The following is a 10,785-nucleotide window of genomic DNA, read 5'->3' on the forward strand; positions in this document are numbered from 1 at the left end:
AGCGGCAAAGTGTAAAGGGTAAATATAATGTGAACTGTGAAGTAGTGTGAAGTGTGAATTATGTAGGGCACTAATAGTATGATATAGTAATTATATATTTATATTAATATTTTTTGTTTGATATTTGTGTATGAGTAAAATTAAAATAGTAAATTATTATAGTCTTAATGAAATATCGATTTATCTAATAACCCAATATTAAAAAATCAATACCAAATCAATAATCCAATATTTTTTTTATAAAACCATTAATTAATTGTTAACCCAATAGTAATAAATTGATAATACTTTTTTTTGGTTCGGTTTATTAGTCGGTTAGGTTTTTGCACACCCCTAGACATCATAGTGGGTTAGGTCCCGCCATGATGGGCCAGTACGGTTAAGAGAGGGGCCTTAGTAGACCTAAATATTTCCCTTTTTCAAGTGAGTTGCTAATTATTCAAGGGTTACGTGCTGGTGTGAAAGCTTAAGGAAAGTAGACTGGTTAGACAAAGTTAGTAATGGTCGTAGTTTGAAAACTCTTCTATGTGTTAGAAGGGCTAGGCCTTGCTCTGTATTAAAGTTGGCAGCAAACCAACTAGAAGGGATAAGTATTAGGCTTGAATGACAGTAAGGAGGTAAATGAGAATAATAAGAATTTGTGCATAAATATTTAGCGGTATATTTCCTCAAAAGCATATTTTCTTCATGTTGATTTCTTTATATTATGTCGTGGGTATCGAGTTGATCGATGATGCATACCGATACATGTTGTTTGTACTGATACTACTCTTGCTATGCCATTGGCATAATTTGATTGTAGGGTCAGTGATGTTTTTTAGGTGAAGACGAAGACGATTCTCCAACAGTTTTTACTCTTTATTTCATATGGTGGGAGCTGTGTCATTATTCTATTTATATACTGCACTCTTAGAAGCTCTTGTACCTGTTTAGACTAATTCCTTGGGACGATTTTCAATGAATTTTCATAACTATTTTAATTAGTAAAGAGATTTTGTATGTTTTTGTTACGTCCGATAAAATTATCAAAATACCCTTAGAAGAAAAAACGCTCGCACAAGAAATATCGATCAGGGGGGAAATCACGTGGAAAAGTGGTCTCGGTTGAATTTTAGGCCAACCGGATCAAAAAATAGTTTTTTGGGGCAAAGTAAAAATGGGCTTAAAAACCCTGCAACCTAATAGTGGTGCGTCGCACCATAGACCAAACTACTGAGGCTGTTTTCTGGCGCGTCGCGCCAGGCCTAAAAATCCTGCAATGGTCGCCCAGGCCTGAAATCCCTGCAGTACTAGTATGTAGTAAAATGGTCATAACTTTTGACTCCGAACTCCAAAAATTACGATCTTGGTGGCGTTGGAAAGAAGACTCGAAGGACTTTAATTTGGTAGGTCGTGGTCCACCCAGATCATTATATTTTGGGAGATATGGTCATTTGAAGTTGACCCTTATACGAACTCATTCCGGAAACTTAGTCGATGGGAATTCTTTGGACTTGGCTTGGTGTTAGAGGTCCCTTATGACCCCTAAACACATCCAACACACTTCAATTATTTAGAAATTGATCCTAACTCATATATGAAATTAGAAGTCGTCGGGTTCAAGCCTATACGCCTATGAAGGATGGTTCGGGTCTTGACTTGGAAGTTTTCAAGGCATTACAATATCTCCCCCTTGGAAATATTCATCCTCGAATGAGATTCATTAGCATAGAGGGGGGACTTGGCACGAGGACTAGCAGTCCAACATATATACAATGACACTTGAAATGCATCAACCATGAAATCATTAAATTTAAGCATAAAACATAACTTTAAAATTCAACTTCATGAACATGCAATATGAGGACTCAAAAGAACCGTATTATAGAAGTCTTAAACATTTGAGTGTGAGTAACTTAGTACCTTAGACTTGAGTAGAATGGAAAAGGTGAGGATAATGTTTCATCATATCCGTTTCTGCTTCCCATGTAGCGCTTTCAACTTGTGATTCCTCCAAAGGACTTTAACAGATGCAACCTCCTTGTTCCTCAACCTATTAATTTGCCGGTCCAAAATTTCAACCGGGACCTCTTCATAGGTCAAGTTTTCTTCAACATTCAGTACTTCCAAAGGAACAATAGAATTAGGATCACCCACACATTTTCTCAACATAGACACATGGAACACTGGGTGAACCATTGCCATTTCCAATGGTAACTCTAACTCATAAGCAACTTTGCCAACGCGCCGTAAGATTTTATACGGCCCAACATACCTAGGGCTCAATTTTCCTTTCTTACCAAATCGAACCACACCCTTCATAGGTGAAACCTTCAAATACACCCAGTCATCCACATTAAACTCAAGATCCCTTTTTCTAGTGTCGGAATATGTTTTTTGACGACTTTGCGCCCTTTTCAACCTTTCTCTAATGAGCTTCACCTTCTTTAAAGCATCAAGTACCAAATCGGGGCCCAACAAGGTCATCTCACCTACTTTAAACCAACCAACCGGAGATCTACACCGTCTCCCATACAAAGCCTCAAATGATGTCATTTCAATACTTGAGTGGTAACTATTATTATAGGAAAACTCAATGAGCGGTAGATGATCATCCCAATTCCCTTTAAACTCCAACACGCAAGCCCTTAACATATCCTCTAGTGTTTGAATTGTCCTTTTGGCTTGTCCATCTGTTTGAGGATGGAATGCGGTGCTCAACTTTACCTTAGTACCGAGGCCCTTTTGAAATGATCTCCAAAAGTGAGAAGTAAATTGGGTACCACGATCCGAAATAATGGACAACGGCACACCATGCAACCTTACCAACTCCCGAATATACAACTTGGCATAGTCTTCGGCACTATAGAAAGTTTTAACCGGTAGAAAGTGAGCCGACTTAGTCATCCTATCAACAATTACCGAAATCGAATCATGACGCTTCCGGGTATGAGGCAAACCCACTACAAAATCCATATTCATATCTTCCCACTTCCAAGTAGGAATTTCAATGTCTTGGGCTAGGCCACCCGGCCTTTGATGTTCGGCCTTCACTTGTTGGCAATTCGGAACTTCAGACACGAACCTCGCTATGTCTTTCTTCATCCCACCCCACCAATAAAATTCCTTTAAATCTTGGTACATTTTCGTCGAACCGGGATGAATTCAGTATGAAGAATTGTGGGCCTCCTTCAAAATCAAGCTCCTTATGCCATCCACATCCGGAACACATAATCGACCTTGATAGTATAGCACCCCATCCCCCCCTTGGGAAAAGACCCCTACCTTCTTTTCCTTCACCAACTTCTTTAATTCAACAAACGTCGGGTCAAGATCTTGAGTTGACCTAACATCCACCACCAAGGAGGATTCGGACCCATTTTGAACAACCATGCCACCATTATTGGTACCACATAACTTCACCCCTAATCTAGCCAACCGGTGAACATCTTTCACCAACTCCCTCTTCCCTTCATCAACATGGGCCACACTCCTCATAGACACTCTACTAAGTGCATCGGCAACCACATTAGCTTTACCCGGATGGTAATGCACACTCATGTCATAGTCCTTGAGGAGTTCTAGCCACCTTCTTTGTCTTAGATTAAGGTCCTTTTGGGTGAACACGTATTGAAGGCTTTTGTGATCGGTATACACATCCACATGCACCCCATAGAGGTAATGCCGCCAAATCTTCAAAGCAAAAACAACGGCCGCCAATTCGAGGTCATGGGTAGGGTAGTTACGCTCATGCACCTTCAATTGCCTAGAAGCATAGGCTATGACCTTGCCATTTTGCATTAAGACACAACCCAAACCAATTTTTGAAGCATCACAATAAACCACAAACCCTTCTAATCCTTTCGGTAGAGTCAAAATAGGAGAGGAGGTAAGTCGATCTTTCAAGGTTTGGAAACTCTTTTCACACTCATTCGTCCATATGAATTTTGCTTTCTTTTGGGTCAGTTTCGTCATAGGAGATGAGATGGAAGAAAACCCTTCGACGAACCTTCTATAGTACCCGGCTAGACCCAAGAAGCTCCTAATGTCTGAAGGAGACAATGGTCTAGGCCAATTCTTCACAACCTCCGTTTTCTTAGGATCAACCTGGATTCCGTCACCGGACACTACGTGACCAAGAAATGCCACCTCCTTCAACCAAAATTCACACTTACTAAATTTTGCAAACAATTGTCTATCCCTCAACATTTGAAGTACAACCCTTAAGTGATTTTTATGTTCTTCCTCACCTCGAGAGTAAATCAAAATATCGTCGATGAAGACTACAATAAAAGTATCAAGGTAGGGCTTGAACACTCTATTCATTAGGTCCATAAAAACCGTCGGCGTATTCGTCAACCCAAAACTCATCACGACAAACTCAAAGTGACCATACCTTGTTCGAAAGGCCATTTTGGGAATGTCGCACTCTCTCACCTTTAGTTGGTGATAGCCGGACCGAAGGTCAATCTTGGAGAAGTGACTTTCCCCTTGCAATTGATCGAACAAGTCATCTATTCTAGGAATTGGGTACTTGTTCTTAATAGTTACCTTGTTCAATTGCCGGTAGTCTATGCACATGCGAAGCGACCCATCCTTCTTCCTTACAAATAGCATAGGAGCACCCCACGGTGAAATACTGGGCCTTATAAACCCCTTTTTTAACAAGTCTTTTAATTGTTCCTTCAACTCTTTCAGTTCTGCCGGGGCCATCCGATAAGGAGGAATAGAGATAGGTTGGGTGTCGAGGAGGAGATCGATATCAAAATCAACTTCCCTTTCGGGAGGGACACCGGGAAGATCATCAGGAAAGACATCAGGGAACTCATTGACTATGGGAACCGACTCAAGAGGAGGACTTTCGGAGTCGACATCCCTCACCCTCACAATATGGTAAATACAACCCTTAGAAATCATTTTTCGAGCCTTAAGATAATAAATGAACCTACCCTTCACCACCGAATCATGACCCTCCCATTCAATAACGGACTCATTGGGAAATTGGAACTTGACTCGACGAGTCCTACAATCTATGGAAGCATAAAATGCATGTAACTAATCCATCCCAAGAATGACATCGAAATCTATCATATCAAACTCAATGAGATCACAAGGAATAACTTTATGAAAAATAGACACGGGACAACCCCTATAGACCTTCCTAGCAATGACCGATTCACCCACAGGGGTAGACACCAAATAAGGCTCTAATAACATTTCGGGTGACACATCAAACCTATTTGCTAAGAATAGGGTAACAAATGACAAGTTTGCACTGGGATCCAACAATGTATATACATCAAAAGTAAAGACCTTTAACATACCGGTAACAACATTTGGGGCCACTTCAACTCCTTGCCTCCCTTGCAATGCATAGAAACGGTTGGTGCGTTGGCCACTTCCTTGGGCTTGTTGGCCATGAGCAACTTGGCCTTGAGGCCTACCACCACCACCACTTCTACAATCCCAAGCATGATGACCCGGCTTGCCGCATTTGAAGCACGCGTTTGAGCCCGCCAAGAACTCCCCTTTGTGGGCCTTCCTACACTTCCCACATGAGGGAAAAGCTTGGGTACCAATGTTGTCTCTTGGGGTCATTAAGTTAGGACCCTTGTCTTTGTTGAATTTGGGAGTGGGGGCATTTGTAGAACCTTGCCCCAAGAATCGTTGACTGCCTTGGCCCTTGATAATGCCACCATAACCGAACCTTTGAGGGTTGAACCCTCCACCATCCACTCTAACCCTTTTGAACCCTCTAGACCTTTCCCTCAACTTCTCTTCTTCGATTTGTTCGGCATAAGTCATTAACCGGGAGATGTCCATCTCCTTGACCAACATGGCCGTTTTGCACTCTTTGGACACCAAGCTTGAAACACCGAAAACAAACTTACTCATCCTTGCGCGGGAGTCGAAGACCATGAAGGGAGCATATTTGGACAACCTTGTAAATTTGAGGGCATATTCCCTCACACTCATGCTTCCTTGTCGGAGGTTGATGAACTCTTGGACCTTGGCCTCCCTCAACTCCAATGGAAAGAAATGGTCTTAGAAAGTACCTTTGAACTTTTCCCATTCAATCGGCCCAACTTTCTCACCCCTCTCCACAACCTATTGCTCGTGCCACACTCGAGCCACACCCTTGAGTTGATAGGCTGCTAGTTCAGCCTTTTCATTTGATGGGGCACCCAAGATTGCCACAATCCGATACACCTCCTCAATGAACTCCATAGGGTCCTCATCTATTTTAGAACCATCAAAATCCGGTGGATTCATCCTCTGAAACTCCCGAATCCTAGTGGTCATATTTTGTACTTGGGGAGGGGGAACACATTGACGCCCTTGGTTGGCCACAGCTTGAGCCAATAATGTGATGACATTTCGGAACTCAGCATGGGACACCCCTTCCTCGTAATGTGGGATATTCGGAACCGGAGGAGGTTGGTCCTCATCGTCAACCCTTGCCCTTCGGGGTGGTACCATTGCCCTTCGAGGTGGTCTTTTATGAGGCATCATCTAAAGAAACACAAAACAGGTTGTTAGTTATACGAAAGCTTAGGACACTCTAAGGCACGACATGAATTTGAAAGAAGTGAAAAACTTTCCTAAACGTCTCATAGCCTCCCATTCATAATTGTGGCGCACTTCATAACCATGAACAAGACCCTATTTGACGCGGTATGTTGGACTCCGAGGACCATTTTCAAAACCTCGTGCTCTGATACCAAGTTTGTCATGACCCAAGTCTAGGGCCTAGACACGACACGGCAAATGAGACACCCGAAGGTACCTCACTCGAGCCTCTTAGCATTCATTAAGCATTTCATTAGTAATGATATATAATAATAAGCAGAAATAACAAGATTTATCCATTTATGTCCAAACATACCTCTACTAATAGACTTGGCAGGGGCTAAGACATGTCCCTAGCTCACCCTCAAAATAAGTGTCACGAAATATTTTAAATAAAGTCTTACTATTCTACATAACCAAAGCTTAGAATAAAAGGGATGTTGTTCCCGAAACATGGGAACTCACCTGTAATGACCCGTTAGGTCATTTTGAGAATGAGTCCTCCTCCTTTCATACGAGACATTTCCTGTAAAATTTTAATGGGTTATTTGGACTATTCGGTAACTTTGGTTAATTAGTTGAGGGATAATTTTAGAGAATTAATTTAATTGATGGGCTAAAGTGTTAATTTATTTAATATCTTATACCACTTTTCTTATATTTAATAAAATAGGTTAGTAGGGTTTATCACTTTTAGTACATGATTAATTTAGAAAACAAAAAGAAGGAAATAAATAATAATAAAAGAATAATAATAATAATAATAATAATAATAATAATATAATATATATATATATATATATATGGCATTAAGCCATCAGGTGACGGCGGCGTAAATAGAAAGAAAAACAACAACGCAGAAATTTAAAAAAAAACATACGGAGGAAGAAAGAAAAGAAAGGGGAAAAGAAAAATAAAGGAGAAGAGAAAAATAGGGATTTTTCATTTCAAAGCGTTAAGGTAATTATTCTCATCCTTTCCATTAAATTTTTATGTGATTATGAACATATTTTTAGGGTATATTGGTGGAGAAACAATGTTGAAATAAGAAAATATAACCCTAGGGTTCTTCATATAAAATCTTGATTTGGGGGTCGAATAACGATCCGTTTTAGCTGAAATTTGACATGTGAGTTTATTTTATCATGAGTGAACATAATCGGAAAGAAAATTTCAGATTTGACTTCAATGACATAGAATGAGTTAGTTTCCGAATTTTGATATATTGAGATAGATAATTAAATATTAGGTATATTATATTTTATGAATTCCATTAAATTTATTATATTGGGCAAATTAGAACCTAACCCTAGGCTTGAAATTCAGAAAATATGGGAGTTGACATATTAAGTGGCATCAAGATTAGGAACTTGATTATAGATTTGGGTAGGTTTTGGGTCTAGGCTAGACATATAATAATATGGGTGTTGTTAGTTTCAAAATTTTATTGTGGTTATTTATTTGACTAGATTACATTGATTTGGAGACCCAACGAAAAGGGAAGGCTCAAGTACCGGTGTAATTGCTTGATTAATTAAGGCAAGTGAATTTCTAAACCTCAGTTTAAGCTTATAGATGCTTGTATTTCTGTGTTATGTGTATTAGGAAGTAATAAGAATTAGACTGGATTATTGACTATATGATTGACCTTAAAAAAATAGAGATGAGGGGTAGAAAATGGTGATCTAATGACATGTATTGGTGGAATTGATATGTTATGATTGTGGATTTATTTTGGACATGTGAAATGACTATGTTGATGTGAGATAGGAAAAATTATGGTTGTTGTCATATTATTATCGTGAATTATATGAACATGAATTGATTGCATTGGTTCTGACATATTGTGAGACTGAAAATGATACGAAATAAAAGGGGTCGGGTCACACGCTCCGTGGCAGGTAATATGAAACAAAGGGGTCGGGCCACACGCTTCGTGGCAGGTAATATGAAACAAAGGGGTCGGGCCACACGCTCCGTGGCAGGAATTATGAAACAAAAGGGGTCGGGCCACACGCTCCGTGGCAGGAATTATGAAACAAAAGGGGTCGGGCCACACGCTCCGTGGCAGGTATTATGAAACAAAGGGGTCAGGCCACACGCTCCGTGGCAGGATATATATATATTAAGGGGACGGGCCACACGCTCCGTGGCAGGTTACATGGACAGAAATGTCCCCCATGGGTTCCGGACTGTAATTCAGCGGATGTGTACCGATAGGACAGACATGCATCATCTCATTGCATTTCATCGCATTTTATTGATATTTGTGAATTTGTGTTTACCCCTTTATTGTTCTGTATATGCTGAACTTGACTTGATATGATTCATTGATGAGACTATTGATGAGTATTCGTGGACTGTATTACTGTTATTATTGTACAAGTGGAGAGTTGGGCTGATTTTATGCAGGTTGTAGTTAAGGAGGTTCGGTTGGGAGGATATGAGTACTTGTATTTATTAAGCTTTGCTTAGTTTTAGCTATCCACTTGCTGAGTACCATGTTGTTTGGTACTCACCCCTTGCTTCCACACTTGTGTAGGTTGTGAGGCCGGACTTGTTTGATCTCCTAGTGTTTCCACCACATCTGAGGCTATTATTTCGAGTGTTGAGGTAGCTGTTACATCCATCTAGCGGACACCTCTTACTCTTTTATTATGTTTTAGTCCTACTCTAGTGACAAAGACATTATGACTGTATTTTCTTTCGTACTTCGGTAATTTATTAGTGGCTTGTATACGTGACAACCAGTCTTGGGGGATTTTGGAGATTATTTATTTGTTTTTGACTAATTTAAACCTTATTTTATCTCAATTACTTCCGCATTTACTTTTCGTTGAGTTTTAGGCTGACTTGTCTTGGTGGGTTGAGATGAGTGCCATCACACCCGAATTTGGGTCGTGACATCACCACTAGCAAATCTTCAACTAATACGAGTTAGCCACGTGGAGGAGATCGAGGAGCGGCGTCGGTTCCTACATGGTGACATCATGTAGGCAAAAGTATGCGTTAGTTCTTTGAATGTACTAAGTATGTGAGTATGCTATGAAATGAAGAACATAAGAGGGACATGAGAAATCAATATGCATGAGTGAATACATGCATTGAACATCATCATAGGAAACCTTAAAATATTCATTTTTTTTGTGGGGAAGTGACCATAACCGATATTTAAGACCATGCGAGCTATTACATGGAATCCAACATAACCACCTACGTTGGCACGGGGAGTCTACTTGCCGGGTAGAACTCCATTCAATTTACATTCATTTATTTAACATTTGGTGGCTACAAGGGCCTAGCCGACAAGGGCTCCTATGGTGGCACATAGTTAATGCAACATGAGACTTTACTTAAGGACCCCTTAGGTCGAGTCCCCATCTACATGCTACATTCGGTGCTAGGTCAAATCCCACGGAATAGCATTTATATATCATAATAACATAAGCATTGTATAACTTTAGACATCAAATCATTTTCGATGGAATAGCTCATTAAACATTTCATTTGATTCAACTATGTGAGAATTATTCCTTCACTTTGAATCCCTTCATGGGCTAAAAGCCCTTTCATCATCATTCAATCATTTCTCAAGACTCCCTTAATCATGGGCATTTGCTTCATAAACTTTCAATTCAACTCCATTTCACCTTACTTTAATCATGAGGAAAACTAGGTGGAATTTCTTCATAAAACCTTTAAATGTATTTTGAAGAATTATTGCAAGCAAGAGAATGATGAAATGCATCAATTTAAAACATCTCAAAATAATCCACCATTTATATTTAAAACCCTCCTTCAAGCCTTCATAGAGGCACATTAGCAAATCATTCAATTCATGCAATTAAGAACCAAAATACATCAATATAAGTAAATAAACTCGAAATACACCATAATCTATGCATTTAAAGTCATCATATAAAAGCCCATAAAGATTCACCCTTAAAATTTCAATATAAATTTTGGAAAGAACTTTTGGACTCCATGGGTGGAAGGACCCATGGATAGAAGCTTACATACCTTGAGGAGTCAACTCTTGAATGAAAAACTTGAAAAGGAATAGAGGCTTGATCTTCTTGGAGATGGAGGAAGAAGGCTTGAGAGCACTTGGGAGGTTATGGCTTTTTGTTCTTAGAGTGTGAGTGAGAGTAAATGAGGAAAGGAGGCTTAAGAGTCTCTTACTAGGTGAATTTTCCTCTCAAAACGACCTCACTTTGGGTAACACACAAGGAAAGG

The sequence above is a fragment of the Solanum dulcamara genome, chromosome 6 (assembly GCF_947179165.1).
Source record: "Solanum dulcamara chromosome 6, daSolDulc1.2, whole genome shotgun sequence".
Classification (NCBI taxonomy): Eukaryota; Viridiplantae; Streptophyta; class Magnoliopsida; order Solanales; family Solanaceae; genus Solanum; species Solanum dulcamara.